The sequence below is a fragment of the Tachysurus vachellii genome, chromosome 6 (genome assembly GCF_030014155.1).
Source record: "Tachysurus vachellii isolate PV-2020 chromosome 6, HZAU_Pvac_v1, whole genome shotgun sequence".
NCBI lineage: Eukaryota > Metazoa > Chordata > Actinopteri > Siluriformes > Bagridae > Tachysurus > Tachysurus vachellii.
This window is the reverse complement of record NC_083465.1, coordinates 13,321,790-13,344,312: the sequence shown is the minus strand read 5'-3', so window position 1 is coordinate 13,344,312 and position 22,523 is coordinate 13,321,790. Positions and strand designations below refer to the sequence as shown.

General features: G+C 38.5%; 1 protein-coding gene across 4 annotated transcripts in view; it reads left to right on the top strand.

Annotated features, from left to right (window-relative positions):
• The window catches only part of kcnma1a (potassium large conductance calcium-activated channel, subfamily M, alpha member 1a), a 128,575-nt gene that overhangs the window by 36,727 nt on the left and 69,325 nt on the right, over nucleotides 1–22,523 (top strand). The window lies entirely within an intron of this gene.

Below are 22,523 nucleotides of genomic sequence, written 5' to 3'. Positions count from 1 at the left end.
TTATCAATAGAAGTTCCTAGCCGCCTGTGGCCTGCCACATGATAATGGCTCATCTGGCCATCTTTAGCAAACAGTTAACAAATAAATTAATGAAATAAAACTGACCCCTACACACACACACACACACACACACACACACACACAGACACACACTCAGTATACATGCAACACAATGTCATATGGCCAGCTGTCCATCATATTCCCTATCTTCAGCTCTCCTAATGAATCAGGCTGTCAGCTAGCAGGTGATGGAGTGCTGGTACATGAATGATGAATGCTAGAGTAAGGACTGGTCAGCTAATCTACATCTTTGCCTTCACTACCATGGAAGCATTTGGTCATTTTTTTTTAACAAATGCCCAGCTGATAATATTATTCTGACCACTGCAGGTAGGCTTTTAGTAACATAGTGAGAGCAAATTTAGAGCACAGCATGTACACACATGACATACATGTCATACACTAAATGTGAATCAGAATCAGTTTATTTGCCAGGCGTGCCACAAGGAATTTGTGTTATGCATGCATATAACAAGAAAGATCTTATGGAATCTGGGCCACAAAGAATCGAGGCTGTTTTGAGGGCAAAGGAAGGCTGGGTTCAGTGTTAGCCTAGTGTTCCTAATAAAATGTTTGGTTAGTGTATTTGTACAGTGAAATCCCGTACTGTGGTTCAGGTTTAATTGCAAAGTCTCCTTTGTGGTTGATAAGAGTTATCAATGCTTTTTCACTCTGAAAGGACATGTAGACACTATTAACTGTAACCAAAAGTTACTTTCATATGAACCTCTTCGATTTATGTGAAAAAGCTTTTTCATCAGGCAGATTTTTTTTTTGCTGACTGGAAACTATACTACATATAACATGCAACTCTTCTACAAAAACCCCCAAGGGTAACATTATATAATTGTATTTATATGTTATTTGTATTACATTTCATTAATAAAATGCATTGTATATAAACCACTGGGAAAGGTGGAAAAAATGTGTAAAGCTTTGAGCTGCACACTTCCTTCTCATCACACCCTCACAGCTACTCTTTTTCACTCACTCTCTCTGCCTCTCTCACACAGTCCAGGACAGAGGTGGGACTCTACTGCATACTGTGTGTGTGTGTGTGTGTGTGTGTGTGTGTGTGTGTGTGTGTGTGTGTGTGTGTGTGTGTGTGTTTGTGTGTGTGAAGCAGCATGAGAATGATGTGTGACTCTCTCCTTCTCGTTCCATAGAGTGTTGCTGTTCAGTCCAACACCTTTCTCTCCTACTGTGATCTGAGCTACTTTATAAATTATACGCTTTACATACTTCATACACACAGAGGCACTGTGACTGCAATCATCATACACATACTATCAGAAGCAGCAAAATGTGGGTGTTTTTGTTTACATAATTGATGTAACTGTTAGCGTCTATAGGTACTCTGTGGACTTATGTGTGTGTGAGAGAGAGAGTGTGTGTGGGTGTATGGATTCATGCCCTCGATCAGGGTTCTTCTGCAGCTTAAAATTGCAATGAACATTTCGTGTACGGTGAGCCTGGCCAGTAACCATAGAAACAGCAGTTTACCTTTGCTCCTGCGTGCGTTGTGCAGGAGCGCCAGGCTGTTTAGATTCTCACAGAAGTTGAAGGCTCGCTTTCTGCCTCCTCCCTCCAGCCTTATAGCTTCCTTTTGCATCGGGCAAAAGACAAGAAAGCAGAGAGTAACCTACTCTGGTCTGGACGCGTAGATAAGGGCATTAAGTTATGCATGTATAGTGGTACTGTGGCAAGTAAAGGCGTCAGAAATCAATTGCCCTCAGACAAGCCTCCCTTCTTTGTTCATTTGATTTGCTTGATGACTTTGTGGAATGTAAAAGATCAAGTGTTTCCTGAGGGAGTTAATTTAATTGCAAAGTTTATCTAACTCCACCTATAATAATTTCATGTTGTTAAAAAGGGAGCATCTCTTTCTGCTCGGCCCATGCTGAGTTGTACATGTCTGAGTACATGTCCTTTGTTTTTGTTGTTATCATGTGTATATTTACAGGCTTTTTCATGTGATGCTCCACTTTATACATGTTACTGTGTCACTTCTGCATCGGTCATGCACAGTAATATCCAGCATATGGCTTGTCATATAGGTGTTAATATAAAGGTCATGCAGGAGGAATATCACCTGTGACTGACAAGCACATGTTTTTTTGTTTTTGATTGTTTACTCTTCGCTTCTCCTGTGAAAGTATAAACAGGACACTCCATGATGACTAAGAAGACATCCTACTTATTTTGTCCAGCTCACTGTGGTGCTAAAACATTAGCAAACCTAAATGAGACTTTCGCCTTGTCACAAAGGATTACAGATTGGTTGGCCTGGCCCGCAAATGTGATTTATCTCTGTGCACGTGTGGGGGTGGAAGGGATGAGAATAACAGCCAACAGGAAAACAGCCTAAGGCCTGAGCATTGCTGGTCTGAGCTCACTTGGGCTCTTTGTGAATGCTGTGCTCAAGATTTAAGCCATAAATTTCATGTTTCCATTGTCCATTAACCAAAGAAAAATTCTGTTATCCAGGTATAAATAAGTAAACATACCACTCTATACAGTTTACCAGGAAACACATATTAAGTCGGCCATATTAAGGCCAATATTAAATATTTGTTCCTTTATTTAGAATAGACAGGAAGCCACTGAGCCGGTGTGTTGTGACCATGGAACTCTCAGTATGAGACATTGGAAAATATTTGGCAATGAGAGAATAACATGATGTCTCAGCTCAAAAGGAGCATGACTATACTTCAGCTGCAGACTGGCATGACAACAGGACATGTACAAATAGAATAATGTCTGTCTTAGATGTCAGTCACACAATCTCTGTCAGAGAAAAGTTAAAAAATATCTAATAATTAGCAGCAATATGATGATGGGCGATGCCCGATGACGCCTGAGATAGGCACAGGCTCCCCGTGACCCGAGATAGTTCGGATAAGCGGTAGAAAATGAATAAATGGATGAATGATGATGGGCTTACTGAACTATTTAAAAACGCTGCTGTTTGACGTCTAAGGCTAAGAGTACGTGATCTCTCAGGTGTGTAAAATTTAAACACTGCCTGGTTGAAGTTTCAGTATTTTTGAAAATGGATGTTAATATTTGTCTAAATGGATGTACAGTACAGTATGTGTATGTTTCATGAACATATTTAAGGTTGTCATGCTCAGAGAGAACCAGATGATACAGTAAACTCCAGAAATGTAACATCAACTTATGGGGATTAAATCATTCAGCAAAATTATGTTTTATAATAATTATAATTAATTATAAAATAATGAACAGTCATTCACACCTATGGGCATGTTAAAGGAGGAGGCAAGAAATGTCTCTTAAGAAACCCACGTGAACACGTGGGAACATGCAAAATTGACAAGAAAATAAACAAGCTCAGGACTGAACTAGAGACTCTGGAGCTGTGAGGTGGCAAAAATACCTGCAACACACTTGATGATATAATAATAACAAACAAACAAACAAACCACAACTACAACAATAAAAAATATGTTGAGCTAGTCTAAACTTTTTGGCAGAAGCAACCAGTCCTGGACTAATTATAAAATAGCAAATATGAGAAAACATATTGAATTGTTTAAGTGAATCGTTGTGATTTATGACCTTTTTCTTGAAGGGTGCCGATAATACAGAGTCACGTATATCTAGCTTATCTATAATCTATAAATGAATAGGGAAATTTTGTCTATTTTTATTAAGCATAAATGTGAATTTGGGGGCACGGTGGCTTAGTGTTAGCACGTTCGCCTCACACCTCCAGGTTTGGGGGTTCGATTCCCGCCTCCGCCTTGTGTGTGTGGAGTTTGCATGTTCTCCCCGTGCCTCGGGGGTTTCCTCCGGGTACTCCGGTTTCTTCCCCCAGTCCAAAGACATGCATGGTAGGTTGATTGGCATCTCTGGAAAATTGTCCGTAGTGTATGATTGCGTGAGTGAATGAGTGTGTGTGCCCTGCGTTGGGTTGGCACTCCGTCCAGGGTGTATCCTGCCTTGATGCCCGATGACGCCTGAGATTGGCACAGGCTCCCCGTGACCCAAAGTAGTTCATTCAGAAAATGAATGAATGAATAAATGTGAATTTCTGCTTTGGTCTCTGAGTGTGTGACTGATGTGAAAAGAGTGTGTGTGCTCAGGGAATCACCTATGAGCGCATGTGTGAGGGCAGGGCAGAATTAAGACAAACAGCAGTGGCAGGCCACTCAGAGCTTTTATATTTCTGTCTATGTGTCCTATCCGACAACCATTTAGCTCCATAGCAGTAAATGGGTAGAGGAGCTGAAATTACAAGCTCTAATAGAGGAAATTTCTAATTTGGTGTTAATCCTTCACTATTGTAAACGAATCAACAGGGGGTTCTGCTGTTGTCACTGGTACCGCAGGAGAAATTCAACAAAACAACATTAACAGTAATAAAAAAATGCATTCCATTTGGGCAATGGCTTTCTTTGTCAATTGCCATATAATTTGACTGTCACTGTTTAGCTTCCAACGTGAATTTCTTTTTTGATGCTTGCAGATCCTCGTGTGTCTTCATTACTCTTTTGTGTGATTAGTTTTTAAGCTGCAGTTTGTTGTATTAAAATCAGCTTCTATTTGAATATGATGTGCATGAATACTAATCGAGTCATTTGAAGCGCTGGGTTTAAATTGCAGAATATTTGTATGAGGCCGTGGGAGGATAACAGAAGTGGCTGGCCAGTGACAAGATCAGATTTGCATAATTCAATATCCATTTGTTTTTTTTCTTGAAGAACACATTTTCAGGCAGAAAAACAAACCCTGTGTTTGAGCAGGATTCTCTAAGATGGAGTACTATCAGAAGAAAGACTACTTCTGCTGGTTTTGTTTGGTCATACTCTCATACTTTATATATACGTTGTATATCCTCGCTAACATTAGCTAAGGTAAGTTAGATCAGTACAACTTCTCTAGCAGAAGTAGCTCAGTAAAACATTCTGGTAGACCTCCTTATTGTCCGGTACTTTATTATTTTGGCCGGAACATCCAATACAGCTTAACAATTGAGAAAGGATTCCACTCAAATTCAATTTAATTCAGCCCCAACTCCTATTTTATTCAATTCAGCTAAATTTCAAATGCAAGGACAAAACTTCCTGAGGTAACATAAAGAATCTTTGAGAGGAACCAGGCTCAATAGAGAACTGATACGTTCCTGAACCAGGATTGTGATATCATTAATCTTTACTCTTCCACAATTATAGTATACTTAGTTACACAGTATAAAGTGGACTCAAAGGATGTTCAGTATGGGCAGCAATACAGAGTGCAGGTGAGATAATCCACTAGAGAAAGTGTGAGACTTGGGCATAAAATTCTGGGAAGTGCAGAGCCACAGCAGCAGAAAGTGAGTCATAAATGCAGAAGTGTCAAGCGCAATCTTAGCACAAGGATAAATCAGGCAGGTCCCTGGTAGCCACAGCAGTAAAAGTACTGTATGTCAGAATCTGGCATATAGGATTCAGCCTCTTCTCAGATCACAAAACTGAACCCATGTTTCATGATCCTTTGGTGAAATTCTATAGTTTAAAAAATGTCTTTATAAAAATTTGCACATGTATATGACCAGATTTAGCCACCCAAGACACATTTTTGTGTGTAATGGAACTTAAATTTGAGTTGTGCCAAAAGACCTAAACAACTATTTATGATTTCACTATCTGAATGAGAGAGGACGTATTTCTGCAGCAAGTGCCAGTGTCTTCATATTAATGCTGCCAGAATCTTCTCTATACTGACATATGAGGAAGTCTGCATATTCATCTGTATTGCACTAATCTGTCAGTCCAGTCAATGGCTATTGAACCCTATATTGATTGACTGCAGTGCCATTCTCTTTGAGAAAGACTTTCATGCGGATAAAAAAAGAGTTTGTGTCTGTGTGGATAAAGGTGGATCAGTTTAATATACAAAGCATTTCTCTCCAACACACCAGCCTTCCTACTGGTGTGATTGCAACGGGTGTTACTGCTGAATCAGTTCTTCAGTTGTGTTGGACTCATAGAGCATTAAAACGGCCAGTGGGCTAGACATAAACTCTATATACTAAACTGCAAAAAAAGATTGAAATAGAAATATTGCTTCTGATTGCTTTCTTTGCATACTTTATTTATGCAGGTTCAGCACACTTGTCTTTAACTTATGTGTCCACTTTCATTCTGTTGCCTGACAGGCTGTTGTTTCATTACACAAAAACGGCGTAATAAGATGGATGAGGTGAAGCATGATGGGATTTAGGGTGGTTAAAGGCTTGAGACATGTCACTTCAAGGTGTGTGTTAAGACTAGGAAAGCAGCTGGCACTCATGCGGTCAGTCAGAGCTGCTCAGATGAACATTAAACCTCTGAGCTTTTGTACACAGAAGGTAAAAAACCACTTGACTATGAGATTTCATCCTGAAAAGTTGGAGCTACAGACAGGTTTTGCTTTGGGCATAGAACAGGATTCTTCTGTTTTTTGGGATGCTTCAGTTACAGGGCAGGTGAGACTGTACGCTGATCACCCAGACATGGAAACACAGATTCTGTCCATTACTGCCACATTAAATATGAACCTTTCCTTAAATGTCAATATTTCAACTTTCTAAAACCTGCTATATATTACCTGAGCTATATAAACATCTTCATCTGTTTTTCCATTAGAACCTTTGTGACGCCTCATTCCTATTCAACTGTAGCTGACCAGTACACTTACTAATATCATATTTGAGGATTAGCAGCATGCCGGTCAGGCTGACATCTCAGACCCCAGAATACTCAACACAAATAATACAAATAAATATCTTTCAGTTGAAGCCAATTTATTCAAAGCACTTCAGGTATCAGACTGATTGGTTGCTCACTGATTTTTTTTTTTCCCAAGAGCCTGACTACTTATACTGAAGAATAATACAAGTCTAAGCAAAGAAAAGTGTTTGTCTTAAATACACTGTCTGCCGTTGTTACTGCCAAGTTCATCCTGCTATTATTAAACATTTTCTTCTTATCAGGAATTAAGCAAACCGAGTGCCTCATTTAGCTGTATTGTTTTTGATTTTTACTGTTTGCATTCTGTAATTGCGAATCAAAATCTGTGACTTTTGTGGTTGATTCCATAGTTACACACGAACAGTTTGCTAATTACAGTTTGATAGACTTTCTTTGCGGACTCAGCATCCTGACCTATTGGGAAATTATAAAATCCTCTTCTGTAAACAAAATAATTACATTATGTATGTTATTAGAGGGAATGGTTGTTATTGGCTTGCATGTCTGCCTCATGTCTCTGGGGTTGAGGGTTTGGTTACTGCGTTCCTGCGTCCACCCTGTGTGAGTTTGCATATTTTTCCTGCACTTTGGGGATTTCCTCCCCAGTCCAAAGCCATGCACTGCAGACTATTTAGCATCTCAAAATATTCATTGTCTGAATTAGTGTGTATAAGATTTTGCCCTGCAACGGATTAGCATCTTATCCAGAGTGTCTCCTGCCTTGTCCCCTGGGATAGACTTCCTTCGACATTGTGAGGGATAAGTGGTATTAAAACACAAATAGGTGGATGTTACCTTTATATTTATGCTTCTCTAAAAGTGCAAAACTGTGAATATCGGCCCATGAAGTGTTAATATCAGATGGTATTATCAGTCAGATAGTACATGCGACAAATTGCATTCAGCGATGGATAAAGGTTAAATAACTCACATAATTTTGCTCAGGAACTGAGTGTATGGTCTGTTGAAAGCTCTACTAGAGGCGCCTCAGCATTCCTCAGTTTTTGAGATGCAACTGACAACTGCAACTGTGCCATTACAGTGATGGACGCCCCTGCTGCATTGCAAGACAAAGATCTGCCTATTGGGCACTTACACGTAATAATTAAACCATATATTACCACTTGACATTGGCACATGGGAGAAAGATATTCAGCACATTTAACTGTAAAGATTTGTATATTGATTTACTTTTAAGGTTTGTTGTATGAGCAAACTGTATTCTCAAATATTCCCACATGAGTGATCTCTCACATGGTGTGTCATCCTGTGTTCCCTGTGCACTTGACAGAAAACTAGCTCCTTTCCCTCAGGTTCTCAAATTTTTTTGCAGTTTATGCAGCTCCAGCACCCACATCATGCAGATAGAGCTACATATTTAGACATGTTTTAAATCAGGTCTTTTGATGAATTGAGCATCACCTTAGCTTAAGTTTGAAAGGCCGTTTTGGCTGGTCATCACTTACAAAGTAATTGCTCCTACAAGGTCTTGCATGCTATGATAGTATATACTAGTTTTTATGTCTCCCTGTTGTTCCATTTGGAGGCTGTAAAATCTATGTTGCTGATATTAGGACTATAAAATCTAGACATGTCCTATTGCATAACTCAGCCTTTCAGATTTAGAACAGCTTCCGTGAGTTTTTCATTGGATATTTGTGTTCAAGGATCACTATAAATGTTTCCTCTGTAAATGTTTACTTCATAATGTGTCAACTCCACCTCCCAGTAAACTGGTATCAAAAATGAGTTAATTCCATCATTTTGGTGTGCATGTAACATAAGCAAAGGACACATACAATATTATGAATATATGAATAATAATAATCCTGATTAGACAGTGTCATTGTAGATGCCTCACACTGAATCACACTTTTTATCAATTACATCAGGATTCAGTCATGATCATGCTGTTAGTAGCTAACTTTCACCAGACTAGTACATTCTTTCCCTTCTGACACCCTCAATTAAAGGTCCTTAACCTCACACGGATAGATACAGTAGATAGGAGTAGTGTTTTTGTTTAACGCAAGCTGTTACAGTCTTCAGATCAGATCATGACACATAAATATATGTTCTGAATTATCTCCACTGACAAAAAGCCACTTGATTACTTTACCATCTGAAATATAAAGAATGTAGGATGTCAAATGTGTAATTTTGATTATAGGATTTTAGTCATTCAGATAGATAATAGTATATTATCAGATTTCAAATACAAAAATATTTTTTTTCTACATGTTTTCATGATTCAAGTCTAGCCAAAAGGGCAGTTATCTATTTTGTAACTGCTGCATTAACAGTTACAGGAGAAATGAAGTCAGGAATTAATTAGGCAAAATTGTGTCACTGTTGTCTGTCTTCTGAGACCAAATCAACCTAATTTTCAGACTATATGGGATGTGGGAAAAAGAACAGAAGAACCTGTGTTTTTTTTTTTTTTGTTTTTTTTTACTATTACAGAATATTATTTAGTCCAGCTTGTTATTTTTTTTTCATTTAAGCTATAGTCTTGAAAGATTACATAGAATGCATAGAATTACATAGAATGCCCTTATAAGTTCAGAATTAAGATTTTACATAGAGATGAACATAGAGATTCAGGATTGTGTACATAGCACTGTCCATTTGCCTACTTGTAAATAGGAGAATGTGATCTTAAATCCACAGGGCATTTTTTTTCTTTTGTTTCCTCCTACCCATTCTATTCTGATGTGCTCCAGAGAGGATGGTACAGACAAATGGTAATCATGTTCAATTATCAGATATTGTAGAGCTTTTATGCAATGGACTGGTGTTTACTGTGTTTTCGTAACTTACACCAAGCTTTCCCAGCATTCACTATAACCTTGATGAGGATATTGGCTGATATGTTGGAGATTAATACTGGTTTATCCTAAGAAAACATGCAGATACTGTAATTAACTGTTGTGCCGGCATCAAGGCCTGAGACTGCTGTCTGAAGTGCATATGACTATCATCAGCCACATGAGCAGTGGAGTCCTGAATAAATGTCAAATGGTTCCGGTTCAGCAGCACTTCCTTGTGACTAGTTTGGGAAATTTTTTATAGCAGTTCTTTTGCATTTAACTAAATTTGCTCTTAATAATAGGTCTATTTGTAGGAGACAACACTGCTATTACTTCAGTGTTTTGGTTGACATTGTAAAATTTGTATGAAATATAATAACTATTCATTATTATTTTCATCTCTCTGGCAGCCATATTTTATGTAAACTGATTAAAATCTTCACATGACCTTCCCTTTGCTGTGTTCTTAATAGAATGATGAAATTAGCCTTAGGGGCTTGCATTTACTACATTATACCATTTTGTTAGTGCTTTTGACAGGTCCAAGGACAGTCCTTCTTGACTTTTCGTGACAGTAGAAAGATATAATAACAGTTGCTAGACTACTGTGGTACCACTTATACAAATTCATACAGTAACACTAAATGTGTTTTAACCCCTTGTATTTTCTTATTTTGTGTGTGTGTGTGTGTGTGTGTGTGTGTGTTTGTGTGCTTGTGCGTGCAATGTACCAGTAAAGGCCTCTGTTAAATGTGTCAACCATGTTGGTCCAAGCATGAATCAGACTGCTGTAATCACTAATGACAGTTCACACTGTGACTCATACTAGCAGCAGTGCTGCATCTCAAATAAAACCACAGCACCGTGCATATCCTCACATAAAACCATCCTATTAACAGAGTTAATGCTGAATGCTCTGCCAAATGTCTGCATGTTCCTAAAATTTATATTTACCAAAGTGCAAAAATTTACCAAAACATCATGTTAGCATACACCTTATACTGCACATAATACTGAAACCCCTGACAGGTGTGGTGAATAATATTATCTCTTTACACTGGCAGCAAGTAGACATTCACTTCTCAAAGTTGGGGTTTTAGAAGCAGGGAAAAATGTTTAATTTAGGTCAGGGTCAAATTCTGATGCCTATATGACTGTGGTATTCCAGATATGCAAGTGTTCGTACCTACAAAAAGTGACAAAGTCCAAGGAAGGACAACCGTTGCATTGGCGACATGGTCATGGGTGCTCAAGGCGCTTTGATACTTGTGGGCAGCGAACATGCCTGTCTGGTCCGATCCCAGAGAAGGGCTACTGTAGCACATGCTGGCTTTAATAGAAAGGTGTCAGAACACACAGTGCATTGCAGACTGGGCAGAGTGCCCATGCTCATCTCTGCCCACTGCCAAAAGAACCTACCGCTACTACTAAGAATCAGAATTTTAGCCTCAGAACTGGACCAGGGTGCAGTGGAAGAAGGTGGCTGGGTCTGATGCGTCATGTTTTCTTTCATATCATGTGGACGGCTGGGTATAGGCTTCTTTGCTATACTTATATAAGGCCTAGATTTTCAGATCAACCTCTTTAGTGCCATGGCAAGGATGTTGGAGGAAGACACCCAGAGACTCCCACATTTTCATGCTGTGCACCCACCTGGTACTCAGCATGGAACTTAAAGCTTGTAGAGACAGGAATTGCCTGGTAATGCATGCATTTCTATCCTTTATCTATCTCTGCACTGAATGAGCACATTGTTTGCCTCTGTAGGTGAAGGATTTCTTTTGAATATTGTATATCAATATTCCATCTTGTTCTAGAGTGCAGTTTCCTAAATTCAGTACACCATTGAAGGAGTCCCTTAAAACCAGGGCTTAAACCAGAACAGGACACTTACCTTCATGTGTGAGCCAAAAATATCTAGTATGAGGCCTGAAGTCAGTGAGCTAGTAGATTCTATATACTGCAGTAGCAATGCAGTATATGGAATGTGGCCATATTCCATGTTATGTTTCAGTATTGATGACCAGAGAAACAGCTGGAACATTAAATAAAGCTTAAATAACACAAAGTAAAACTAATCCGTCAAGTCAAGTCAAGTCAAGTCAAGTCAAGTCAAGTCAAGTCAAGTCAAGAAGATTTTATTGTCATTTCAACCATATATAGATGTTGAAGTACACAGAACGCTGCTACATAGAACAAAGACAGAGCTAAGGACTTAGTAAGTTAGTCCTAGATACATAAAGTGCAACTGTGCAACCTGGTGCAAACAGTGCAAGACAGGAAGACAGTGCAGGACCAAATACAAAAAGACAGTGCAGGACCAAAGACAGTGAAAAGAAAAAATACACGACATTACACAAAAGACAATGCACAAAAGACAATACAAAAACAGCACTGACCAGTGTAAATGCTGTATGTTAAAACAATATTTCGTATGCAGAAATACTGGAATGAACACATTAGTATTATAGCAGCAGTTACATGAGGTATTTTACAGTATTGTGCAAAACAACAATCAACTGAAATGTGAGACAGCATGTGAAAAGAGCAAAAACAAAACAGCATGTAAACAGTTTGATGGATGTATACTGGAAGAGTGTGTATTTGGTGTAGTTCTGTGCAGTCCATATGGTTGATTTATTGAGTGTTTGATTAAAAATACTGATTTCATACACAAACACTAATGTCTCTATTGAATAAATTATTTACCACTTTAAATAATACATTTTTACTGGTCTTATTTTCAACTATATCTGCATTAGATACATACACTTTCCCAGATGTATTGTGAGTCAGCATATTTTTTATCAATCAGGATTTTGTTAAAATTTAGCATTCGTCATCTTCAAAATCATACCACTTTATTCTATTTTATATGTGACTAAGTCTCTGTACAGATTTATAGTTAGGAATGTATTTACAGTTAACATTTTAAAGATGCTTTTTATTTGCGTAGTTCATTTTACTTTGTGTTTTACAGGTGGACCTCAATAATTCACTGTCTATTAACACTCAAAGTACTGTACATTAGTTTTAGCCATTTAAAGAGTTATAATTACTATTGAATGTTTAATGCTCTTATAAATGAAAACTGGAGGAAGGTGGAGGACGTCTCTTACCCATAACCCTTACGCCACAATGGAGAAAAATGCACCATTTACCACTATAGGCTACACGGTTTTGTGGCTACATGAGCTGTAATAGGGTAGAATAGCTATAACATGGTGACAGAAGGCTTGATAAGCAGGGATACTGCTCCGCGCAAATCTCAGCAGGGAAATGTCACACACTTCCTCCACAGGTTCAGCACATACAGCTCAATGCTGAGGAACAGAATGGCCTTTCACTGCTTACAGCTGAATCACTGTCTAGATACTGTACCACTCTTATGGGAAACCTTGACGGTCACATTTTAAGAATGTAACATATGATGTACACTAAACCTCTAAGCTAGAACCTTTTTGATATGGTTTTAACATAGCATTGAAAAGCATTTAGTTAAAATACAGTGATTCTATAATAAAATTGTTTTAAAGAGATACATGGTCTGCGGTTTGGCCATTAATAGGCCATTGATATTTATTAATTTACCTTAACAAATTAAAGATTTTAAATTCAGGCTAACCAGGATGTTATACATTGAAGCCCAGAACTTTTTAGTTTCTCACCATAAGTAAAGCCTGTTTCATGCCTGATTATGTGAGGAATATTCTTTAACATCAGTCTTTATTAAGTAAAATTGCTACTTTCAGTTGTCAGTCAGCAAATAGTCCCTTGTGAAAACACATACAAAGTATACGAGATGCAATGTTATGCCTAGAACACATTTTAATAGGTAAAACAAAAGAGGACACCAAGAAATTGTGAAGAAAGTAAAGAAAGTGAACTAATAATAAGAAATAATAAAGGTATATTTTTCTGCCCATGAACATACTTGATTTTGCAACTGTTTTAGTGTTCAGACATGTAGGCTGCAAGGTCTGGCCACAAATTGAACTGTATAAACCTGGATTAAGTAAATACACTGTGCTAATTGTCTGTATTGGGCACTCAGATTACTCTAGCCATCCACTGCAACAATTGGGTTTTCATCTGTGTTCATCTGTAGCATTTACTAGAATATCTATAAAGCTAAAATATTACCAAATAAACAACATGGAGTGTCTTTGCATTGGTGACATCCCTTTAGCTATGATTATGTTAGGGCTGGGGACGCAGTTCGTGTTTGAACACAGGATGTGATGATACTGAATTTGCTGTTTACTTACTGTCCTCTGGTTTAGTACACTTTCTACCTGCTGACTTGATTTTGGACATAAAAGTGTGCCAGATAACCTGGAGAAATTACACACAGACATGTGGAGAAAATGCACTGAAACTCAGCATCACATTAGGGGCCCCGGAACTACTGTATGAGGCAGAATTGTTGGCCACTGCATTGCCATGCTGCCTCTAACATCAATCAAAACTGCAGTAATTAACTGACCAAAATTTGTACCTTAGCTACAATTTCATAAATTATTTTGATTATCATAATAATGATTAAATTACAGCTTTGTAATTTTCTTTTTGAGAAATATTATTCTTTTTTTTTTTTTTTTTTTTTTTAGTATTTACTCTGAATGTATTGAGATGCATGAAATAACTTGATAATTGTGAATCAAATCAGATTCTGGTAATATTTTTGGCAACATATTTACTTTGGCTATACATGAGTCAGGCTGGTGTTGCTAACCCATGCTAAACCCATGCTAAACTGTCATAGTATTGTGTGTGTATAGGACATGATACAAGCCATGACATGTTTAGAATATTATTTGAGACCATGAACAAATAATAGACAAAACCATGACATGAGAATATGCAAGTTGATGCTAAACTATGGACACACATGTTCTGATGTCCTTGCCCTGCAGACAGTGACCTGTGCACAAGCACTTCAGGGAGCCAGTCTGTATTCTGCATTCTGGTCACATGCTGCACATCCTCCCACCTCTATGCTGGGCCAATCACAGTGCTTATCATCCTGCATGCGTCACAGGCCCCTGCAAAATCCCATTATAATATCCACTGTGCTTCTTTAGGCCGGTCAACACTCAAGGTCACTGAAACAGGGTTGTAGCCCAGCTTGACGTAGTGCCTTATCCTATCAGCTGGGTCTCCTCGGTGTCCTTCTCTCTCATGCAGGCTGCTTTGACACATCATTTTTGGCTGTCAGCCTGTCAGTGTTCTCTTCAATATCTGTTGTCAGCCGCCATCAAAGATGATCACAGCATTGGGACATCCTGTGCCTAGCGTGTTTTAACTTGGATGGATGGACTAGATGATTTAAATAGTTATCTGACACAATAATAGAATGGGGTGTGTGGATCTTTAACACATCACTTACATCGAATGGGTTTAATAATTATTACTGGGCTGGAATTGGATGCATTGCTTTGATAAATGGTCTGCAGAGGTGCCATTGGCAGATTTAAAAATATTTTATGTTTGTTTGCATTGGAGAGCATATGGTCTAAAGATTTTGAGCTTGCTAAGTATTAAACCATATGGGCAAAAAAATAACAAAATTTTATTGTAGCATGTGTGCTAGCTGGCTCAGCTTTTTACGTTAACATTACTGTGAGGTTAGGGTAGTGTTCAAGTATTGATTAACAAACAATACATTTTACAGACCTTAACTGAAGGCCTTAAGGATGTGTCTGATAGTTTTATTTCCCTCATCCCCATCCATTTGCCATAAATCTCTCCTCAGCAAGACAGATGCTTTCCTTACTCACCGCCCTGCCCCTTTGTCCTTCAGACAAGTACACTAGGTTTCACAGGTTTCACTGAGCTGTAGGATAATGTGCTCACCTGACTGAATTTTTCAAAATACAGATAAATCTTTCTTTAGTAAAACAACACGATTATCTCTCTGAATTTCTATTTCTATGTATTAGTTGAGTTCCTAACACAAGCATTGACTACATCCCTGTTATAGTCATGTGACAAGTGCTTGTAATAGTCGAATATCGTTTTAAAATGAGGTTTGACAAACATGCATACACTGAGACCATATTTCTTTCTGTATGGCTTTTTTCAATTAACATTGAGGAGCTATAAATGGTTGTTTGCAGGGTTATGTTGAAACTCTGAAAGGACATTAAATACAAGGGAACTAATAGATGAAACCATAATGACATAATAGTTGTATGTATTAATAATATAATGTTCATATTTATTTTTTTCTCATATCACCACAACCCTTTCTATAAAAAGGTGGGCAATTTGTCAATAAGGTAAAACTTTTATAAACTGTATTTGTAACAGAACCAAAGTGTGGCTGTCTGACTAGAGGTATATTTATTTTGTTTTATGATGTATAGGTTTTACGCAGGCATGAGGGTTGAGTGATATGCTGTCTTCACTCACTATTTATTGCAGTATGTTTAAATTTGGCTGTAATGTTGACTGATAGAGGGGATTAACAGGATGACCTGGTGTAGTTACAAAGAATTGCTGCTCTCTGGGGATTTCTGGGGCTCATTTCATCTCAAGGCTCCATCCACAACACTACTTGGAAGTTCCATCTAGGGAACTGATATTTTTTTGACCATGTAGGCCCATTGGGGATTATTGAGATATGTGTAATATAATGGAAATGGAATTCTGGCTAATGTGAGAAGTTTGTTGTAAGCTAGTAAAGGAGATAAGATTTGTGTCAGTATATGTTTAATGTGGGGGGGCACGGTGGCTTAGTGGTTAGCACGTTTGCCTCACACCTCCAGGGTTGGGGGTTTGATTCCTGCCTCCACATTGTGTGTGGAGTTTGCATGTTCTCCCCGTGCCTCGGGGGTTTCCTCCGGGTACTCCGGTTTCCTCCCCCGGTCCAAAGGCATGCATGGTAGGTTGATTGGCATCTCTGGAAAATTGTCCATATCGTGTGATTGCGTGAGTGAATGAGAGTGTGTGTGTGCCCTGCGATGGGTTGGCACTCCGTCCAGGGTGTATCCTGCCTTGATGCCCAATGACGCCTGAGATAGGCACAGGCTCCCCGTGACCCGAGGTAGTTCGGATAAGCGGTAGAAAATGAATGAATGAATGAATGTTTAATGTGACAATGTTGTTACACACCTAAATTGGATTGTTTGTTGCCTCTGTGTTGACCAATTACTGGCCCAGTCATCTCAGATAAGCAGATTATGTATCCAGGTTTGTTTTTGGGTTGGTTTTGGTCATATTTTTATACACCTGTCAAATATGCCTGTCAAGATAGTCATGAATTAGGAGCCTACCACATCACATTTACATACACATTTACAATATAGACAGGGAGGACATAGGAAACTACTACACACCCACGGTAACTGTCTGTGTTCTCATGTATGCAGAAGAAGGCAAAGCATGAGAAGCAGTTCGGAATCACACAGTTGGCTGGATTCAAGTGTCTTGGAGGAAGTTTTTACTCTCCCTGGGTGGTAGTTGTCATAGGATATGAGAGACTTGCATAGTGGGTGGGAACTGGTAGGTGAACAGATTGAGGAGAAATATAGGGAAAAACAAGTTTAAAGTATGTGCAGGTGGCACAGTTATCTGGCTTTTAAACACAATCTGTCAAGCAAAGATGAAGATGCTAGCCAGACTAAAATAACATATTTATGTCTGATGCAAGTAGAGAACAACACAGCAAATAGCAGAAATGTAGAGATATTATCAGGATCAAATAAAGACTTGGAATATAGTTGTCTTTCCCTGGGTATTTGAGTTCATTTTCTCTCTTACATCCCTATGCACATCCTTAATACATTCATCCATCTTCTACCGCTTATCCGAACTACCTCGGGTCACGGGGAGCCTGTGCCTATCTCAGGCGTCATCAGGGATCAAGGCAGGATACACCCTGGACGGAGTGCCAACCCATCGCAGGGCACACACACACACACACTCTTTCACTCACGCAATCACACACTAGGGACAATTTTCCAGAGATGCCAATCAACCTACCATGCATGTCTTTGGACCGGGGGAGGAAACCGGAGTACCCGGAGGAAACCCCCGAGGCACGGGGAGAACATGCAAACTCCACACACACAAGGTGGAGGCGGGAATCGAACCCCGACCCTGGAGGTGTGAGGCGAATGTGCTAACCACTGAGCCACCGTGCCCCCCATCCTTAATACGATTGTATTAATGCTCTTACCTGGTTAATTAAATAGTGCTAGCTATTCTGTAGCCACTTAAAATCTAGTTAATTACCAAAAACACATGCCTGAGCATGTGTTGGGGCTTTTACTAAGCTAGCCTATATGGCATATTTAATAAATGTTAGATTTATTTTTCACATTTGTTTGAAGATATTTGTGAACATTTTGACTGTGCTCCAGTTGTGTAACACATACTGACAGTGAGCTCAATGTAAAACATTTCTGGATGTAGATTATTCAGTCATCTTTTCGAATCAATGCTGCACTTCCTGCTAAGAGGCTAATTGGCAGCCAGTGTCCGGAGGGTGACATTTCCCATGGAGTCAGGTGGTGAATTATTCACTGGTCTAAACAGCAAACACCAAACATTGTTCACTGTGTAGCCTAGTAATTTATAAAAGTCAAAGCTTTGTTTGTGTTGATATTTGTGTCACATACAGGTGTATACTGATGCTGATACTGTGCCTGTACTGATATTAGGAGTTTTGTATTATTTTGTAATTGCCCTTTTCAGTGAGAATCAGAGTATTAAAATAAGCGCTACTTCACAGTCAGCACATTTAGAAAATCTTTGACTCATGACATTATAAATAGCTAAGAGCTACCATGTTTATCCTTGAAATATCTGGAATGAATTTAACCATCTATTCAAACCAATTAAGTCTTGTCAATAGGCAGTTGTTTAAATCGTTAAGACACAGAGCTTCTGAATGTTCAGGTGAGGTTGTGATTTTGCTCCTGTGATTGACGTCATTGGGACTGAAGCTCACCAGGCAGGAGGCACAGGTTCCTGCTGGGACTCTCCCTTGGTGTTTAATGTAAGTGAACCCTGCATTCACGTCCCTCAGCTGCCTCTTTTATACAGAGCTGGCTTTGTACACACACTCAGAGTGTTGCGTTTACTCGTTTCTACGATTTGTTTTTCATCAGATAACGTTTGCATTTTCCTTTGTGTACTTAGTATTAAATGTGTCAAATTTAAGCATGGTGTAGTGATGGAGCATTCTTTCTGCTTTCAGATCTCTTACATAAGTTACAGAATAAATGGGAAATCCAGAAATCTGAAATCCTGCTTTGCTACTAGGTTAGAAAACCTAGGGACTGGATTAAGTATAGTTTAAATACTTATCGAATGTGCACACCATTCATAAATAAAAAAAAGCTGTAATTGTGCTTCGTCATGCTGCATCAGATCTGAGTTGGTAGCTTTGGCTCTGTTCTTCTTGGTGATAATGTTACTTGAAAATCAGGCTTATAGACAGAAGAAACAGAAGATTCTGCAGAAATATTTTGGAAATAAAAACTCCTAATCAGAGTTGCTAATGATGTGTAGTTAACATATATACAAAGATAGATAAATCTTCAATTAATTAGCTAATTAAATAGTCCAGTCTCGTTAAATAGTCCAGTCTGCTGCCTAGTCTCGTATTTCAGTCACGGAAACTTAACTGTCTAGTCTCAAGGTGGTATCTAATAGGTAATAACATAAGTTCACTAGTTAAGTACATTAATACAGGCTTAGAGAAATGGATGAATATATATTTGATCAACGTTTCTAATGTAGCACATGATATTTTCACTGCCTGTATGTTGTTGTCCAACCCGAGAGGTGTCTGCACATGTTGTGCTAGCCAGATGAGTTGTATCTGGGGGTGCACCGACCTCAGATTCATCATCGTTCTAGATTCTGAGATCTGTCTTTTGTTCATTTTACTTCATCTGCATAGTAAAAAGTGTTTTAATATCAACCAGAATAAACCTCAGCTGATGTGTGTAATGCAGGAGCTCTGGGACTGAGGTACTGTATGTTACACCATCATGATACACAATGTTAAAAGATAACTGCATACCAGATGCTGACTTTAAAAAAAAAAAATAAAAATTAAAAGCCCATGTTTTTTAATGATGAGTACAGTATATAAAGCAGTCAAACACCAACCCCCAAGTCAACATAAAAAAGAGAGAAAGAATATTTTCCATAGTTTCCATAGGCAGATGTGAGTTTGCTTGTTTTTTGTACTTGCATGTGTATGTATTTGCGGGCATGTGCGAGTGTGTGGGTAAATAGATCCACGTGAAAGCTCAGACACAGACTGTTAACACCTTGTCCCATGATGCAACCTGAAACGGCACAATATATGACTGCTGTAATACTATCCTAGACAAAATACATCTGTTGCTTTTCCGTTTAATACAGTAGATCACATGTGCAAGCTGTAAAAAACCAGGGCTTGGTAGGCCAGGCACACGTATAAGCTCATTTAATATGCTTCCTCTAATAATGCCATACAGTATTGGACAGGAAGTAAATAATTACTGTTACATTTGCTTGCTGTGGTTTGCAGACCACGTCTACGTCTCGAGTAGACAATATAACTATTTAGTTTATTTTTATTCCCATAAACTGGTTGTTGGTTGGACTCTGAATATAGATTTCATATAATAGTGTATATGCACATTAATCTCAGAGGCATTGTTTCAATTCAAATTCTACTTTGAGAATCAATTATTTGTTTCTAGCTGAATAACTGGCTTATTTTAAAAATCATCTCAGCTCATCTGTGATCAACTCTCAATTTCAAGTTCTCCTTTAACTTTACTTCTTTTCTCTTCTCCAAGTTTTCTCATGGTGAAAGAAGCACTAGTATTTGTGTGTGTGTGTGTGTGTGTGTGTGTGTGTATATGTACATTTTTATATGTACAGGCACTTATTTTCACTGCGACAATAGTTTTCATTCCTGTTATTGGGATTACAGGAAAGCGTGTTGAGAGCAAGCTCACTGTGCCGTCTATAGTGATCCAACACACAGCCTTTGAAAGAGGCTCATAGTCTCTTTTTTATTTAATATCGTTATCACGGGACATGCAGACTCTTTTTGTGTCTTTTCCACAGGCTGTTACTCAGATAAAAAGCTTATTAAAAATGCAGTGAGGAGTTTCTCATTAGATAATGCAGGATACCAATAAAATAACTAACACTCTATCAGGTATAATGAATGCTCTGTGTAAGAATAAAGCCAGGCTGAGTCAACAACTGCTGTGCCTGGGGTATGGAAAGAAAGCCAGGTTATATGTGGAACACTGCTGAGGGGTGTTTATCCAGAAGAGGCAACTGAAACTCTTTCAGTGATAATACATAAGCCAGGGAAATGGTGCTCATGACAGCTGGACTTACTGTAGATGCACACATTATCTCTTTTATGATACAGTTTCACAGCTACAGTTTATATGCTCCTCTTTATGTATCATTCTTAAAGAGATCCAAGAATTTTCTCTCTTTACACTTTGCCCATCCAAACTGACAGACAGACATCATCAATCAGTGTATAGTTCAAGTGATGGTAAACTTTGATGGGTTTTATGGCTGCTCAAGTCACTTGACCTTGTACTGAGAACCGAAATACAGTCAAAGCTTGAAAGTTTCAGTATGTCGACATACGTCTCCTGGATTGCCAAATCCTGTTGAACAGTTCCCTATCACTGATCTGACATGCTGTCAACCGAGGTGCCTAGTTTCACGTCTTAAATGTTTGAGGCATCCACAGAGCGAGTAGAGAGGCTTTTTTGGCCTTGGCAATCTGAGCATGAGCTCGTTCCATCTCACCTTTAGCCAGACTATCAGGACCCTTTCCACTTGGAGAAACTTAAGCTTGACCAGTGAGAGATCTTGACCGATCACAAGTTTTAGATAAGAAACAAACTGGTATTGATACCTGCAGCCTTCTGTGATACACATGAAATGACAATGTGTGTGTTGTCATGTGAATTGTGTATTTAAAGGACTATAAAATGTAATATCATTTCCACCAACTAATAAGATTTTTTTTTTCACTGAGCTGAACATTTTATTTCTAAATGAGGACTTGGTTTGTTTAACATATTAATGCAGTACTCAATAGCTGACTCAAACTGTTTATTGGTGCAGTACTTAAGCTTCTCCATCTGTTTCCTCTAATTTCTTTCTTTAGAAAGAAACTATATTATTAGCTCCATATGCATTATTGACCTATAATGCCAGTGAAACTTTAATACCTTGTACATAATGAATTTTTTAAATAACATTTTTAAAATTATTTTTGTAACTTTGAAGAAGCCTCATGCTGACTTTATTCTTTGAAATATTTTTAGAGTTTGGCAAAAAAACAACACTTGAAATATGTCATATTTTCACCCTGTTTTCTTGTTTTCTGCTGTTCAGTAACTTCAGATGTTTTCTGCTCCTGCACTGTTAATACTAGGGATTCAATTTCTCTGCCTGTGGCTTCTGTGAAAAATAAACTCAGCAAATTCCTCCATCATATTGATGCAGCACTGATAATGCTTAGCATATTAACATCCTTCAGTGTAGGTGTCCAGTATCAGGTTACTGCGAGGTGCAGTAACAGATAAAACATTAAGCAATCTGATAGCGAGGGTGTGTGTACGTGTGTGTTTGTGTGTTGGTGTGCTCTGCCCCATAGCATAGCAGCCATTTGATAGTAGTAGTTTCCATTTCATCTGATCAGGGTTTGGTGCCCAGTTCACATGGAGCAGCAGAAATAAGATTAAATGATTTGACCCCTAAAGCACGGAGCTGCAACTTCTCCATCACTGCGCTGGGCCAGATTCTCCAGCCAGTGCCCAGACATATCTGGTTGAAAGCGCTGTGTATCAGAACCCTAATCTCAAAATTACGTACACACACATACACACATACACACACACACATGCACTCAAGCACACACACA